Source organism: Aedes albopictus, chromosome 2, assembly GCF_035046485.1.
Source record: "Aedes albopictus strain Foshan chromosome 2, AalbF5, whole genome shotgun sequence".
NCBI classification, from domain to species: Eukaryota; Metazoa; Arthropoda; class Insecta; order Diptera; family Culicidae; genus Aedes; species Aedes albopictus.
Genome location: NC_085137.1, coordinates 214,860,911 through 214,877,200, shown reverse-complemented (window position 1 = coordinate 214,877,200; position 16,290 = coordinate 214,860,911). Strand labels below are relative to the sequence as shown.

At 44.9% G+C, this 16,290-nt stretch overlaps 1 protein-coding gene across 7 annotated transcripts in view; it reads left to right on the top strand.

The window, feature by feature from the left end:
• The window catches only part of LOC109401719 (pancreatic triacylglycerol lipase), a 71,816-nt gene that overhangs the window by 42,927 nt on the left and 12,599 nt on the right, over window positions 1-16,290 (top strand). The window lies entirely within an intron of this gene.

Sequence of the window (16,290 nt, the reverse complement as noted above, 5' to 3'; positions counted from 1 at the left end):
CGGGACGGTGAAAATTTTTATCCCGGGATTCGGGAAATCCCGAATTTTTCAAGATCCCGGGATTTTTTGTCCCGGGATATCCCGGGTTGGAACCTCTATTCCAAAGTAAGCTGAATGATATGGCAATGTTTCAGGCATTTTGGCCGACAAAAACCCCCCATGACGGTTGTTGTTGTTTATTGTGACCTCAAATTATGGAAGGACCGCGGTCCCGCTAGTTAAAATAAATAGAAACTTCAATGCAAATGTACTTTCGACTTTCAAATCAGTATGACAAATTTCCAAAACTTTCAACACGGTGCCTTTTTGAAGGCTTTCAATCTAATGTAAAAACTTGATTGTCCCAAACCCGACGTGAATATTTGATATTGACGACCCGCCGGCTATAGGTTATCACTTTCTTTATCATCGTCTCCATCCGTAACCAAACGTTTTACAATTTTATCGTTCCTAAGTGTACATGTTTCTTAAAAAATATTTTCTGCCGTTTCAAAAATTTATTTATGAAGCAGGTGAAGAAACCCAAACTCTGCAATTTGCGGCTTAAGCCTGGCTTAGCGTTGTTAAGCCACCTCAGAGCACCGCTTAAAATAAGCCACACTTAACGTAAATCGTAGCTTTATTAAACCGGGTTTAGGGGTTAAGCCGAGGTGAAGAAATTGAAAAAAAGTTAAGCCCGGCTTAAAATGTTGCTAAGCCTGGTATAAAATTTAAGCCCGGGTGAAGAAATCGGCCCTTAGAGCCTAAAACTCCATTAAACAACCGCCATCGTGAATTTTGAGCCACAATCTTTTGATGTTAGATCGCCATCTAGGATATTCTGATCGCCATCAGTGGACTCCGGACATCTTCCCCATACCAAATATACCCATATTGCATGGTTTCAGGATTTAAACTCCATTAAACAGTCGCCATCTTTAATTTGGAGCCGCCATATTGAATATTAGGCTGCCATCTTGAATTTTTGGCCTACATCGTCGAATTTCTGGTCTCCAGTTTTAATTTCTACACCGAATTCGTCAAACATGCGATACACACAAATCGACGCAGTTTGCTGTGTCGCATGGTGGGGCTTGGTTCAGTTTTATATACGGCCAGTTCAACCGGTGCAAGTCCGGATCACTGAAATACCCATAACTCCGGAACGCCTCGACCGATCGGGACCATTTTCAATTATACACAATGCGGTAAAATTTCGGTTCGATTCGAGCTATAACCCGAAACATCGGCCAATGGGAAGTGACTTAGAAGTGAGTGACATTTTTGTGCACAGACATACATACAAACACACATACATACACACAGACATCATCTCAATTCGTCGAACTGAGTTGATTGGTATATGTGACTTGACTCTCCAAACCTGCTATCGAAAATCCGTTTTTTGAGTGAACATATAGCCTTTCAGTTCACTTTGGTGAACGTAAAAGGTAAAAAGGTGGTCGATGCGCCTGTGAATGATAATGGAAACTCCATCTTACTTACTTAAGTAATTATCGATCAGACTAAGGCCGGGGTGGCCTCTGCTGTACATAGTAGCCGTCTCCATGCCACTCGGTCCATGGCTGTTTGTCTCCAGTTAGGGTCCGCAGATCGTCCTCCACTTGGTCGACCCACCTTGCTCGCTGCGCTCCACGTCGGTCGGATGACTCTCGAGAACCATTTTAGTCGGGTTGCTATCCGACATCCTGATGCCGTGACCCGCCCACCGTAGCCTCCCGATTTTCGTGGTATGGACGATGGTTGGTTCTCTCAGCAGCTGATGCAGCTCGTGGTTCATTCGCCTTCTCCAAGTCCCGTCTTCCATCTGCACTCCGCCGTAGATGGTACGCAACACCTTCCGTTCGAAAACTCCAAGGGCTCGTTGGTCCTCTGCACGTAGGGTCCATGTTTCGTGCCCATAGAGGACGACCGGTCTAATCAGCGTTTTGTAGATGGTTACCTTGGTGTTACGGCGAACTTTATTCGATCGTAGAGTTCTGCGGAGTCCAAGGTAAGCACGATTTCCTTCTACTATGCGCCTCTTAATTTCTCTGCTGATGTCGTTGTCGGCGGTCACCAGTGAGCCCAAGTACGCGAATTCTTCAACCGCCTCGATTTCATCACCGTCGATATAAATTCGGGGTGGCGGGCGTGTTGATTCCTCCCTGGAGCCCTTTGCCATCATGTACTTTATCTTCGACACGTTAATGTCTAATCCGATTCGTCTGGCTTCACTCTCTAGTCGGATGTACGTTTCCGCCATCGTCTCAAATTTACGAGCAATAATATCAATATCATCAGCAAAACCAAGCAGCTGAACGGACTTCGTGAAAATCGTTCCACTCGTGTTTATCCCCGCTCCTCTTATTACACCTTCTAACGCAATGTTGAACAGCAAGCACGAAAGATCGTCATCTTGCCGTAACCCTCTGCGAGATTCGAAGGGACTCGAGAGTGTCCCTGATACTCGAACTACGCACATCACTCGAACCATCGTCGCCTTGATCAACCGTGTCAGTTTATCCGGGAATCCGTATTCGTGCATAATCTGCCATAGCTGTTCTCGATCGATTGTATCATACGCCGATTTGAAAACGATGAACAAGTGATGTGTGGGCACGTTGTATTCGCGGCATTTCTGCAACACCTGGCGGATGGCGAACATCTGGTCCGTTGTAGCGCGTTCACCCATGAATCCAGCCCGATATTGCCCCACGAACTCTCTTGCAATCGGTGATAGACGGCGGCACACAATTTGGGAGAGTATCTTGTAGGCAGCGCTCAGTAGTGTGATCGCACGGTAGTTTCCGCAATCCAACTTGTCGCGCTTTTTGTAGATGGGACACACGATACCTTCCATCCATTCCTCCGGTAATACTTCCTCCTCCCAAATCTTGGTAATGACCCAGTGTAGTGCTCTCACGAGTGCTTCTCCACCGTATTTTAGAAGCTCGCTTGGTAGTTGATCTGCTCCAGCGGCTTTGTTGTTTTTTAACCGGCCAACCTCCTCCTCAATCTCTTGGAGGTCAGGGGCCGGAAGTCTTTCGTCCTGTGCACATACTCCTAGATCTGTTACCTTGCCACCTTCGGTACTTGCAACGTCGCCATCGTAATGCTGCCGTCACCTCTCGACCACCTCACGCTCGCTCGTGAAAATATTCCCGTAATTATCTCGGCACATGTCGGCCACCAGGCGTGCAATATAAATGCCTTATTTAGCTCGTATTTGTGTAAAAACTTCCATAGTATAGGCAATTTGACATAGGGTTGGTCCTGTTCTTATGGATTGCGTTCCATTCCAGGCGGAGATGCATGTGAAAGTTTAAAGAAAAAGGGCATGTCGGGGTTATTTGAAGATATTTCAATTTTTAAGGCTGTGCGGTGAGCCAAACCAGCTCCATTCGATACTACGGAAGTTTTTACACAAACACTAATTAAATAAATCATTTATTATGCACTTCAGGATTTTTCCAAAAAGGAGAAAACTGGAGAGAGAGGGGGAGAACGGGCCCGATACACTGATTTCCACCTTCGTGCGGCGAATGCCACCCTCCTTTTCTGAATCTGAAGAGATTTTTGAAGCTTGTGTCAAAAATTCATTCGAATCTATCCACTCCGAACAGAGATATTGAATTTATTCGCGTTTTATACCTATTTTTCCCATTGTGCATCGCTTCGCGATCTCCTTCTTCCTGCTGGTGCTTCTTCATCCGGAAGACTGAGTTCTGCCTGTTCCGCGCCTGTTTGTAACGTGCCTCATTTGCTCTAGTACGGTGTAGCAGCATTCTCGCCCATGCTGCATTCTTCTCGTTTTTCAACTGTTCACATTCGCCGTCGTACCAGTCGTTTCTGTGATTCGGAGTCGCGAAGCCTAGTGCTGTAGCCGAGGTACTACCTATGGCGGATCGGATGTCCCTCCAGCCATCTTCAAATGTAGCTACGCCAAGCTGCTCTTCCGTTGGTAGGGCCACAGCTAACTGCTGCGCGTAGTCTTGAGCCACTTCTACGTTATGCAGCTGCTCGATGTTGAGCCGCGGAGTTCGACTTCGACGCGTGGTGATAACTGTCGAAAGTTTTGAGCGCATGCATACAGCGACTAAAGGTGTCATTAGACTGTTTGTCATTATGACAAATATTTGCCATCGAAGCTTGACATTCATCCAAGGTTGCTACGATTCACGTTGTGTTGGTCATTTGTTGGGCTTGTTTGGCCAAATATTTGTCATGTCTAATGGGACCTTAAGTAGTGATCCGAATCTATATTCGCACTGCGGTATGTGCGGACATTGGTTATATCCGAGAAGAATTTAGCGTCGATTAAAACGTGGTCGATTTGATTTTCTGTTTGTTGGTCGGGTGATCTCCAGGTGGCTTTGTGGATATCTTTGCGGGGGAGGGAGGTGCTTCGGACTACCATACCACGGGAGGCTGCAAAGTTTACGCATCGCTGGCCGTTATCATTCGATACGGCGTGCAGGCTGTTTTGCCCGATTACTGGTCTGTACATTTTCTCCCTTCCTACCTGCGCGTTCATGTCGCCGACAACGATTTTCACGTCACGCGTCGAGCAACCATCGTGTGTTTGCTCTAGCTGTGCGTAGAACGCATCTTTCTCGTCATCAGGTCTCCCTTCTTGTGGGCAGTGGACGTTAATGATGTTGTAGTTGAAAAAAACGGCCCTTAACTCTCAACATGCACATCCTTGCGTTGATCGGCTGCCACCCGATCATACGTTGTCGCATCTTGCCCAACACTATAAATCCTGTTCCCAGTTCATTGGTGGTGCCACAGCTTTGGTAGAAGGTAGCCGCTCGATGCCCGCTTTTCCACACTTTCAGTCCAGTCCAACAAAGTTCCTGCAACGCCACGATGTCGAAGTTGCGGGGATGTAGTTCGTCGTAGATTATCCTGTCACATCCTGCGAAACCTAGTGACTTGCAATTATATGTTCCAAGTTTCCAATCGTAGTCCTTATTTCGTCGCGTGGGTCTTTGCCGATTGTATCAAGTCGTATTTTTTTCATATGTTATTCGCAATGGGGATTTTTACGGGTGGCTTATTGGGCCTACGCCAACACTCCTGTCTCGCCGGAGGGCCATCGTGCCAGTTCTGTTTAACGTCCCAAACAACACTGGGACGACCACGCTGATGGGGCTGCCACCTTGGATCTAGCTGGGCGTGGTGCAGCGTTTCTTACTCAGCCGCTGGATGCCCAAACAGACGCTGTTTGAGCCGCACCTCCTTGGTGAACAAACGCTCGAATCGTACCTCCTCAATTCAGCTAAGCACACAACTCTTAGCTGGCTGTCTTTGTCATCGCTTGACCCGTGGAAGCATGAGGTAGGAATTTGTGAGGACCAGAGCTATGTTGGACGCTCTCCTTATCGACTCACCGTTTTGCAGCCTAAGCTTCATTCATAATGCTCTAATAGATCACTGATTACACATGTAGATCAGATTGCCTTAACTCCAGGGAGTTCTCGGATATTCCTTTACAATCATAGAACTCACTTGATAGAACATAAACGCCTGAGGCTGTGTGAGTATAAACCTAATTCTTTATGCTCTTAGATACAACTAGTAACCTTCGTAGATTCGATGACCTATTCTCAAGCGAGTTCTTGATGATCTTCAAACTGACAACGAGCCCACCACTTGACAACACATAGCAACAGGCTGTGTAAGTATAAATTGCATTCCATATGCACCAATAGATCACTGAATACGCTTGTAGATCAGATGGCCTTAACTCCAGGGTGTTCTCGAATACTCTTAAATTTTTAACCCTTAAACACTCTGTAAACGTCCTTAACTCTTAATTCTGCTTTTTTTCGTAAACCAACTTTATCTGTAATCTTCAGTACTCCAACTGCTCTGAACACAATCAAATTCCATTCAGGTAACGTTACCTAAATGGAGGAACCTAAATAGATTTCACCTAAATGGAGGCTTCAGTGAATAAAACTGCTTTTTTTTACTTTCAAGTACACGAGAAGGAGGCGGAGTCTGATGTAACTAATCTTTGGTCAGCGTAGTTTGTAATCGGCCCTTCAATGGAGTAGTATTGCTTTCTTCCTATACATACTTCAGTGCATTGTGTGCGAGGCAATTTAGACAGGAGGTTCTATTTTGGACACTTTAAACTTTGCTCACGGGTAAATACTTTTACAAACATGAAGCCAATTGAAATGAACCTGACTAAGTTATAGTGCAAAGTAACCAAAATAAGACACCCTGCCAATATCGAACCTTACCCTACTTTCAAAGTAATTTTGGATTTTTTATGTATTGCAATACATGAGACTCAAAAAATAAGATAGCAAATAGCATTAATCGACGAGAGTTTTATTTTCTCTCGCTGCTAGAGTGTCTTGAATTTGACCATTGCTGACGTTCTAAACGTTGCAATCACTTAGCTTTTTGATAACATCAAATCTTACACACTGTTCTCCTCAAACCTTAAACTTGAAGCAATTCCGCCTTAAATGCTATTTTCCAAACACTCACTCATAATGAGCTACCTCGTCGATCGCAACCCGCAAAGTGCAGTTAAAGCATCTGATCAAACACTTTTTTTTTTGCTTGCACCAATCTTGACAATGAAAACTGATTGTTTATTCTCAATGCGAACTGCAAGGCAGCAGCAGCAGTAGCAGCCGATCGCCGGCGATTGCTCGAGGCTACAAACACGGAACAGGTAAACACCCCACGGCAGCACGGGTCAACGAATGATCTAGTGGAGTTTAAAGCATTTCAGCACGCTGCACCACTACAGCTACTAGGGTGCGATAGGCATGCTGCAATCAATCAACCCAAAGCCACCGTTGACATATGTGGTCACTTTTTTGAGTTTTTGGGGTCAATGTTGACATTTTTCAAAACCTAAAAGCCTATCGTAGTCAACCCGTAATAACCTCCAACAGTGCAAACAGGTAGATTTGATAGGTCGATGAATATTCATCATAGTTGCTTTAAATATTTGCAGGCTTCGAAATGGGAGCAAAAACCGGTTCCACCGAGCGCTAAAATGCAGTTTAACAAACTGTGACCGTCCGTCCGCCCGACAATGGTTGATTTACGGGGCTTGAGCGAGCTACTTCCACGAGACCGCCAAACTGCTAGCCAGCTACTTGATACGTTTCCAGCATTTCAAGGTCGATTGGATCCGCTTTATTTTAGATGCAGAGCAAAATGTTTGGCATTGAAATTGGGAGATTTTCTCTTGGCGCTGAACGCATTGCTTTATGGAATATGAGCACTGGGCAGTTTTGGGCGGCGGATAAGCTGAGGCTCGAAATAGAGTAAGCATTTATTCTTTTTATATGCGAGCTTGATAGTGTTGATTTGGCTGACTTTTTTTTGGGTAGCAACGTTTTAAAAAAGGCGTAACTGCTTACCAATTTGCATGCTTTCCACTAGGACGTCCCTTATTTTTCAATAGTTGCTTTGCTTTTTTAGCTAAGATAAGGTTTTTTTCCGGAATCCCACTGAAACTCCAATAATGTAATGAGAAATTTCTTACCATAGTGACATGCCCTTTTACCTTGTAACATTTTAGCACATACATTAAAATTGATGACACACGTTTTCTGTGACCCAACATCAACCTGTACTTAGCCTACATATCGGTGACCTCCAGTACTGCGTATTTCTGTCACATCCCAAGTACATACCCACGCATTCGAATTAGTGATAATTTGTTTCAATAATACCCATGAATGCACCACCCGCTCAGTATGCCCTCGTTGCTATTGTCTGCGTTGCGTTGTTTTCCAATAAATGTCTCGGCAGAAGGCTACGTGAAGGGCCGGCTCCAAACCGAAGGCCTACCGGATTACACGCTGCTGGTTCGTCCGTCGACTGCGCTATTGAACCGAAAAAACGCTCGCTGCTTGATTAATGACAGACCGGCGGTGTGCGGTGGTTTACTGATTAGATGGGAATATAAATACCAGGTACTAACTAGATGTCACTTATTAAACAACCGTTTTCTTACGAGATTTAGCCAACTTGCTTCAAAGACGGGTTGCTATCTCATCGCAAGTTGCACACATCGACGGTGGTTGTCACTGTAGCGAGTCACAATTTGGTGATATAACTTACTATACGATTTGAAAATGGGTAACACCTTGCGATCTCGTTTGTTGATGAGTTGCAAGGTAAAATGTGAGATCGTTGATGGTGAAGTTGATGCATCATGTTCATCATTATTAATAATCGGTGCGACTTCGTAAGGCATGCAGTGCCTGGACGGCGAGTCATTGAATAACACGCAGTTTAGGTTGCATAGTCTTTAATGTTGCATTGGATGCTGCTCCTATAACTGACTGTTCACTGTACTTTGTATGTCAAAGCAAATTTGTTTGCCTAGTTTTCTGCTCCAATCTGCTGTTTACAGTACTCGCCTAAATAATTGCATAAAGTCGATGCAATTATTTAATTTGTTTTATCACACCATTCTCGTACACCTAAAGTGATTCCTTCCAGAATTCCTCCAAAAAATCCTCCAAGTATTTTTCAAGGGGTCCACTTGGAATTGCTTCAACGACTCTTGCCGATTTTTTTCCAATGTCTTAAGGAATTCTTCCCTGGGTTTGTCTAAGGTTCTAAGGATAACTCCCGGGATTTGTTTTTGTAGAAAATCTTCCTGGGACTTCTACAGGAAGTTTTATTTCCAGAATTCCTCCCGGGATTCTTCCTAGGATTCCTTATGTGATCCCTCCACACATTCTTCAAGGGATTCCATCACTATTCTTTTATAATTCTAACAGGGATGCCTTCTAGAATTCCTCTACGGTTTGCTCTCTGAATTCCTCTAGAGATTTTCGGGATTGCTGCAAGCCTTTTTCCCACGATTCCTATATGGATTCTACTCAAGATTCCTCCCATTATGCCTCTTTGAATTTCTTCAGAGATTCCAACCAGAATTAATTCCGAGAATTATCTAGGAATTCTTTCAGGCATTCACACCTGGACTGCACCGGGGAAAACAATTTCTCTCATGATTATCGCCAGAATCTTTCCAGGAATTCTTCTCCAGAGATCCAGCTGCGAAGCACGGTAAAGGCTGGGTATGCTGCGCGATTCAGATCCCATTGTGATCCACTAGCCTCTGCCCAGCAACTCATATCCCTACCTCCTCGCGGTACCGGCCGGAAACTATGAGCAATCTTAGGGAAGATCGGGTAATCAACCCCAGTGGGAACTTTGATCGGAGGCTGACAGGGAAAGGGGGGTTTGCTTCGGCAAACTTGAGCGTCTGTTCTCTAGGAGGAGCGGCTCACAACAGCGTCTGATCCCCATGTTAGGGGCGGCTGATCTACGTCCGAGTGCCAGGGAAGGACTCTAAGCTCCACTGTGCACTGGTCCTCCGGAAAGTAGGGGGTTGGTGTCAAGCCCTACGAGACAGCCGTAAAAAATCATTGTAGCGGAAAATCAGCAACAGAATAATACGAACCGAGACCAACGGCAACGACCCCAGCGAACGAAAAGGACTTGCGATTGGAAACTCGGTACGTGGAACTGCCGATCTCTCAACTTCATTGGGAGCACCCGCATACTCGCCGATCTACTGAAGGACCGTGGGTTCGGCATCGTAGCGCAGCAGGAGGTGTGTTGGACAGGATCCATGGTGCGAACGTTTAGAGGTAATCATATCATCTACCAGAGCTGCGGCAACACACGCGAGCTGGGAACAGCTTTCATCGTGATGGGTGATATGCAGAGGCGCGTGATCGGTTGGTGGCCGATCGACGAAAGAATGTGCAGGTTGAGGATCAAGGGCCGATTCTTCAACATCAGCATAATAAACGTGCACAGCCCACACTCCGGAAGTATTGATGATGACAAGGACGCATTTTACGCGCAGCTCGAACGCGAGTACGATCGCTGTCCAAGCCACGACGTCAAGATCATCATAGGAGATTTGAACGCTCAGGTAGGCCAGGAGGAGGAATTCAGACCGACGATTGGTAAGTTCAGCGCCCACCAGCAGACGAACGAAAACGGCCTACGACTCATTGATTTCACCGCCTCCAGAAATATGGCCATACGTAGCACCTTTTTCCAACACAGCCTCTCTTATCGTTACACCTGGAGATCACTACAGCAGATGGAATCTCAAATCGACCACGTTCTGATTGACGGACGGCACTTCTCCGACATTATCGACGTCAGGACCTATCGTGGCGCCAACATCGACTCCGACCACTATCTGGTGATGATCAAACTGCGCCCAAAACTCTCCGTTATCAACAATGTACGGTACCGGCAACCGCCACGGTACAACCTAGAGCGACTGAAGCAATCGGATGTCGCCTCAGCATACGCGCAGAATCTCGAGGCCGCGTTGCCAGACGAGGGCGAGCTCGATGAGGCCCCTCTAGAGGACTGCTGGAGTACAGTGAAAACAGCCATCAACGACGCAGCCGAGAGCACCATCGGGTACGTGGGACGGAATCGACGGAACGAATGGTTCGACGAAGAGTGCAGAACGGTTTTGAAGGAGAAGAACGCAGCGGAGGCGGTAATGCTGCAGCAGGGACTCGACAGAACGTGGAACGTTACAAACAGAAGCGGAAACAGCAGACCCGCCTGTGAGGTGATCGAAAGGTGGAAGCAGCACTTCGATCAGCACCCGAACGGCGTAGAGAAAGTAGGCACGCGAGCCCACGGCAACGGATGAAACGACGACGCCAGTGCAGCGGAGGACGGAAATGAACCAACTCCCACGCTGACCCAAGCAACACACATGTTATAATAGAGTTACGACAGCGCAAGTTTTGGTTGTATAGAAGTTTATTTGACGTAATTTTAGCATTGTGTTTCAATAACGTAAAATATACTTCTATACAACCAAAACTTGCGCTGCCGTAACTTTTATATAACATGTGTGTTGCTTGGGGAGGGAAGTTAAGGATGCCATTCACCAGCTCAAAACCAAAGAAAGCAGCTGGTAAGGATGGTATCGCAGCTGAACTCATCAAGATGGGCCCAGAAAAGTTGGTCACCTGTCTGCATCGGCTGATAGTCAGGATCTGGAAAACCGAACAGCTACCGGAGGAGTGGAAGGAAGGGGTCCCATTCACAAGAAAGGCGACCATTTGGGATATGAGAACTTCAGGGCAATCACTATTTTGAATGCTGCCTACAAAGTGCTATCCCAGATCATCTTACGTCGTCTGTCACCTAAAACGAATGAGTTCGTGGGAAGTTATCAAGCTGGCTTCATCGACGGCCGGTCGACAACGGACCAGATCTTTACCGTACGGCAAATCCTCCAGAAATGCCGTGAATACCAGGTCCCAATGCATCACCTGTTCATCGACTTCAAAGCGGCATACGACAGTATCGACCGCGCAGAGCTATGGAGAATCATGGACGAAAACGGCTTTCCTGGGAAGCTGACTAGACTGATAAGAGCAACGATGGACGGTGTGCAGAACAGCGTAAGGGTTTCGAATGAATGATCCAGTTCATTCGACTCTCGCCGAGGACTGCGACAAGGTGACGGACTCTCATGCCTACTTTTCAACATCGCTCTGGAAGGTGTGGTGCGACGAGCTGGGCTCAACAGCCGGGGAACGATTTTCACAAAATCCGGGCAATTTGTGTGCTTTGCGGACGACATGGACATTATCGCTAGAATATTTGGAACGGTGGCAGAGCTGTACACCCGCCTGAAACGCGAAGCAGCAAAGGTCGGACTGGTGGTGAATGCCTCAAAAACAAAGTACATGCTGGTAGGCGGAACCGAACACGACCGGATCTGTCTGGGTAGTAGTGTTACGATAGACGGGGATACTTTCGAGGCGGTGGAGGAATTTGTCTACCTCAGATCCTTACTGACGGCTGACAACAACGTGAGCCGTGAAATTCGGAGGCGCATCATCAGTGGGAGTCGGGCCTACTACGGGCTCCAGAAGAAACTGCAGTCGAAAAAGATTCACCCACGCACCAAATGCACCATGTACAAAACGCTAATAAGACCGGTGATCCTCTACGGGCACGAGACATGGACCATGCTCGAGGAGGACCTGCAAGCACTCGGAGTTTTCGAGCGACGCGTGCTAAGGACGATCTTCGGCGGTGTGCAGGAGAACGGTGTGTGGCGGAGAAGAATGAACCACGAGCTCGCTGCACTTTACGGCGAACCCAGCATCCAGAAGGTGACCAAAGCCGGAAGGATACGCTGGGCAAAGCATGTTGCAAGGATGCCGGACAACAACCCTGCAAAGCTGGTGTTTGCAACTGATCCGGTTGGCATAAGAAGGCGTGGAGCGCAGAGAGCACGATGGGCGGACCAGGTGGAGCGTGGCCTGGCGAGCATTGGGCGCGACCGAGGATGGAGAGCGGCAGCCACAAACCGAGTATTGTGGCGTACTATTGTTGATTATGTCTTGTCTTAATGATGTTGAACAAATAAATGTATGTAGATCCAGCTGCGGATTCCTCTCAGGGGCACTCCTGGATATCGTTCAAAAAATCTTCATGAGACTGCTTAGTATTTGGAGTACATAGCTACAATTTTCTCGAGCACAAATCAAGAGAACCGTCAAACTATCTGTAACTTGATGCTTGCTTCCACACAGTAAACATTGATTTACATTTTCAGCCAGATCTGTTTGACGGTTCTCTAGGTCAGGGCATTAATGAGGAAAGTTATTTCACAAGTACAGGCCTTGCTTCTGGAAATTTGAGATGGACCCAAGGGAGTTTTCAGGAAGCTCCTGGAATACTCAAAAAAGATGGTTTCAAGAGGCTTTAGCGGCTTTTCAAGGGTTTATTCCAGAGGATTTCAGGAGCCTTTCAAAAGCATTCTAACAGTTTTCATTGGCGTTCCGATGGGATTACGTGGATTTCAATGGTGTATTAATAGAATTAGGGTGGTTTCAGAGACGCTCCAAGAGGATTTAAGGGTGATTAAGGGTATCTAAAGAGTCATCAATGGGCGTTACACAAGGGGGTTCTGGGGCGTTTCAAGGTATTTCGGAAAGTTTCAGGGGTTTTATGAAAGTTTGAAGGGCATTACAAAAGATTTTAGGGGCGTTTCATAGCATTTCTAGGATTCTTCAAGGGATTTTCAGGGTCATTTCAGAGGGGGGGGAGGTTCAGAAAACTTAAGTTTCTTCAAAAGGTCTTCAAAGGTATTTCAAATTTATTACGGGGATTTTAAAGGTGTTTTAATGGGATTATGGATGTGAAGGGGCGTTTCGATACATTCTTGGACCGTTTCAAGTTTTTATACTGAAGGGATCTCAGGAGTTATTGGGCGTTCAGGGGTATTTTTGAAGGATTATTGGGATTTCAGGAGTGTTTCAGTAGTATGATACGTCCAAGGACCCCCTGAAACACTCTGCAACTCGCTTCAAATCCTTTTTTTATTTTATTTTAGCTTAAGCTGATTCTCAGGACACCTCAGGTATTTCATTAGACTCCCAATTGGACACGAATGCCAACTTTTTTTGGTAAAGTGTCTTTAATAAAATATTATAATCATAATTAGACTCCCAATAACGTCCTTGAGACCTATACCCTGAAATGTAGCTGAGACCCCCTGAAATGTCCATGAGATCTCCTGGTATCCCCTGAAATCCTCCGAAACGCCCCTGACATCTTCAGGCACTCCTTTCTCCCTTCGATGTAGAAAATTATTGGATGTCTGGTCAAATTTTACTGAAAATTGGACCTCTACTTGACTAACACCGAATTACTGTTGGGTTGTGTTGTTGATTTGGTGGCCAAAATAAAAACAAGTCTACCATAGGTTTATGTTGAGGTATATGTCATGAATGATGAACAAAGCACCGGTCATCAGTCGTCGGAGAGCCTTGCCTCCAGAAACTCCTCCAAGAATTTCTGCTAGGAATTTTCTAGATATTCCTCTCGGGATTCCTCCAAGAATTTCATTAAAAATTATTCCATGGATTCCATCCGGCATTCCATCCAGAATGTTTCCAGCAGTTCCTCTCGGGATTTGTCCCGAGATTCGTCCTTGGATTCGTTCCTTAAGGATGCATGCCGTAGTTTTTCATCTAGAAGTCCCTTCCAGGATCAATCCCAGGTATTTTTCCCGGAATTTGTCTAGGCATTTCGTCAAGTACCCTTTCCGGGATTTTATTAGAGATTCCGGGATATATTCGAGGAATATTCAAGGACTTTTGCAAAGGATTCATCCCAGGATTCTTACAGTGATTCTTCCTGGGATTCTCCTGTGTTTTTTTTTAGGAATTTCTCCAGTGATTTTAGGGAGAGATGCCTCTCGTGAATCCCCGACGGATTTCTGGGTATCCTCCAGAATGCGTTATATCTTGGAACCTGAACGACATCGAAAATTCCACTACTGAAGAAATCCAGGAAGGTAGTTTCGGCTGTTTCTCTTCCAGAAGATCTTTTTGGGCAGGCCCGGATTTAAGGGGGGCAATGGGGGCAAGTGCCCCGGGCCCCCCGGTAAGGGGGGCCCCCAAAGAATTTCGGAATCGAATACTATTTACTTTTTTCAACGAAACCGTATAAAATGAACTTCAATAGACGTTTATATTTTGTGCATGTCTATAATTGAGCTCTTTAGTGGTATACAGTATGACCCATAAAAAATGCGAAAGTTTTCAAAGTCATCGTTCCCCTACTTCGAACTGATTAACCTTGCATGTATCTTTTGGAAGTATAATAGAGCCACTTATCTGCACTTAAGCATGAAATTGTACTTAGTATTTGTACCAATCATGAAGGTAGGTTTATATGCCTTCATCGACAAAAAATTGTTTTGAAAAATGTTCAAACAGTGTATAGTTTTTTATTAATTTATCTTAAATACGATTTTTAATATGTAACACCTTTTTTAGTTATTTTGTTTCCTAAACATTCGAAATTATTTTTAAAATATTGTTCAAACATGGGCGTATTAAAGAGTACATATTTCTTCATGGTTTTCACGTGTTTAAAAGTTTTAATTTTAGTTCATTTTGCTCTGAAAATTAGAGGAAAACTTGATTTTATTTGGAAATTGATAACAATTATAAGGTATCCCATATACGTAACCAATGAATATTTTGACAAAAAATTTAGAGATCCTGTATGACAATGACCTCCTTATTGTATCCTAATCCAAAAAAGTTTGATTCATTAGGATTATTTCATTAAAAATCATCAAATAACTGTAACTGTAACTTTTACATCTCTAGAGAATTCAATTATTCTTGTGTTTTCACAGTTCTATCAATTTCATCATAGATCATATAGTGATAACAACTGATAACATATGTAATACCTAATGCCCGTGTTATTACCCATCTGCATCGGTCTGCTGAAGACAGATGTTATAAGAAAAAGCAGGTAAGATATAGAGATTTTTGGGTACTTGGGTCAGTTTTGGAAAACTAAAGTCCAATATCATCTCTCATCGTTTTTTTTTTCTAACGCGCCAAATTTTTTTTGAAAAAAAAAATTCGAATATTAAAAAGTTTAAAAAAAGTTAATGTATGGTTTGTTTTGTTTTTCAATTTTGGTTTAGGGGGCCCAGTTTAAAGGGTTTGCCCCGGGCCCCCCGAAGTCTAAATCCGGCACTGTTTTTGGGGTCCTCCGTAAAGCCTTTTACACTTTTACATTGTTTACAAAACATTTTCATAGTTGTTGCATGAACAAAAAATATTTTTATATCGCACTTGTAGTATGCATCCGTGATCCAAATGTTGAACATAACCTAAACCTAAACTGCTGACGGCTGGACTTTTTTTTTTACTTTACAGAATCATGCATTCCAAGGTGTTTCAGAGGCGTTTCAGGATTGTTCGAGGGGTGCTTCATAGGCCTTCACGAACGTCCCAGGGGTTTTCAAGGGTCTTTAAGGGCGTTCAAAGGCGTTCAGTTCAAATGGCGTTCCAAGGACGTTTCAAGGGTGTTCTAGAGGGAATCAGAGGGTTAAAAGGGTCCTAGGGGATGTTCAGGGTGTTCCTGGGGTATTCCAGGTCTTCCAGAGACTTTTCAATGGTGTCTTAATTTGTTAAAGGGATGCCATGGGCGTTCCTGAGGTTTCTAGCAGTGCTCTAGGAGCTTTCAAGGGGTGCTTCAGGGGCAGGAGCGTTCTAGGGGGTTTCAAAGGGCTTCATGGGCATTAAAGGGAGTCGTCGGGATGTTCCATGACGTTCCGTGTGGATCCCAAGAAGTTCCAAAGGCGTTCCTGGTGGATTCAGGTAGTTTCAGGGGCGTTCCAGGGAATGTATACCTGATATCATCTAAAATCCTGAAACAGCTTGAGACCTTTCTGAAAATTTCCTGAAATTTGCTTGACAACCCTCTGAATCTCAACCA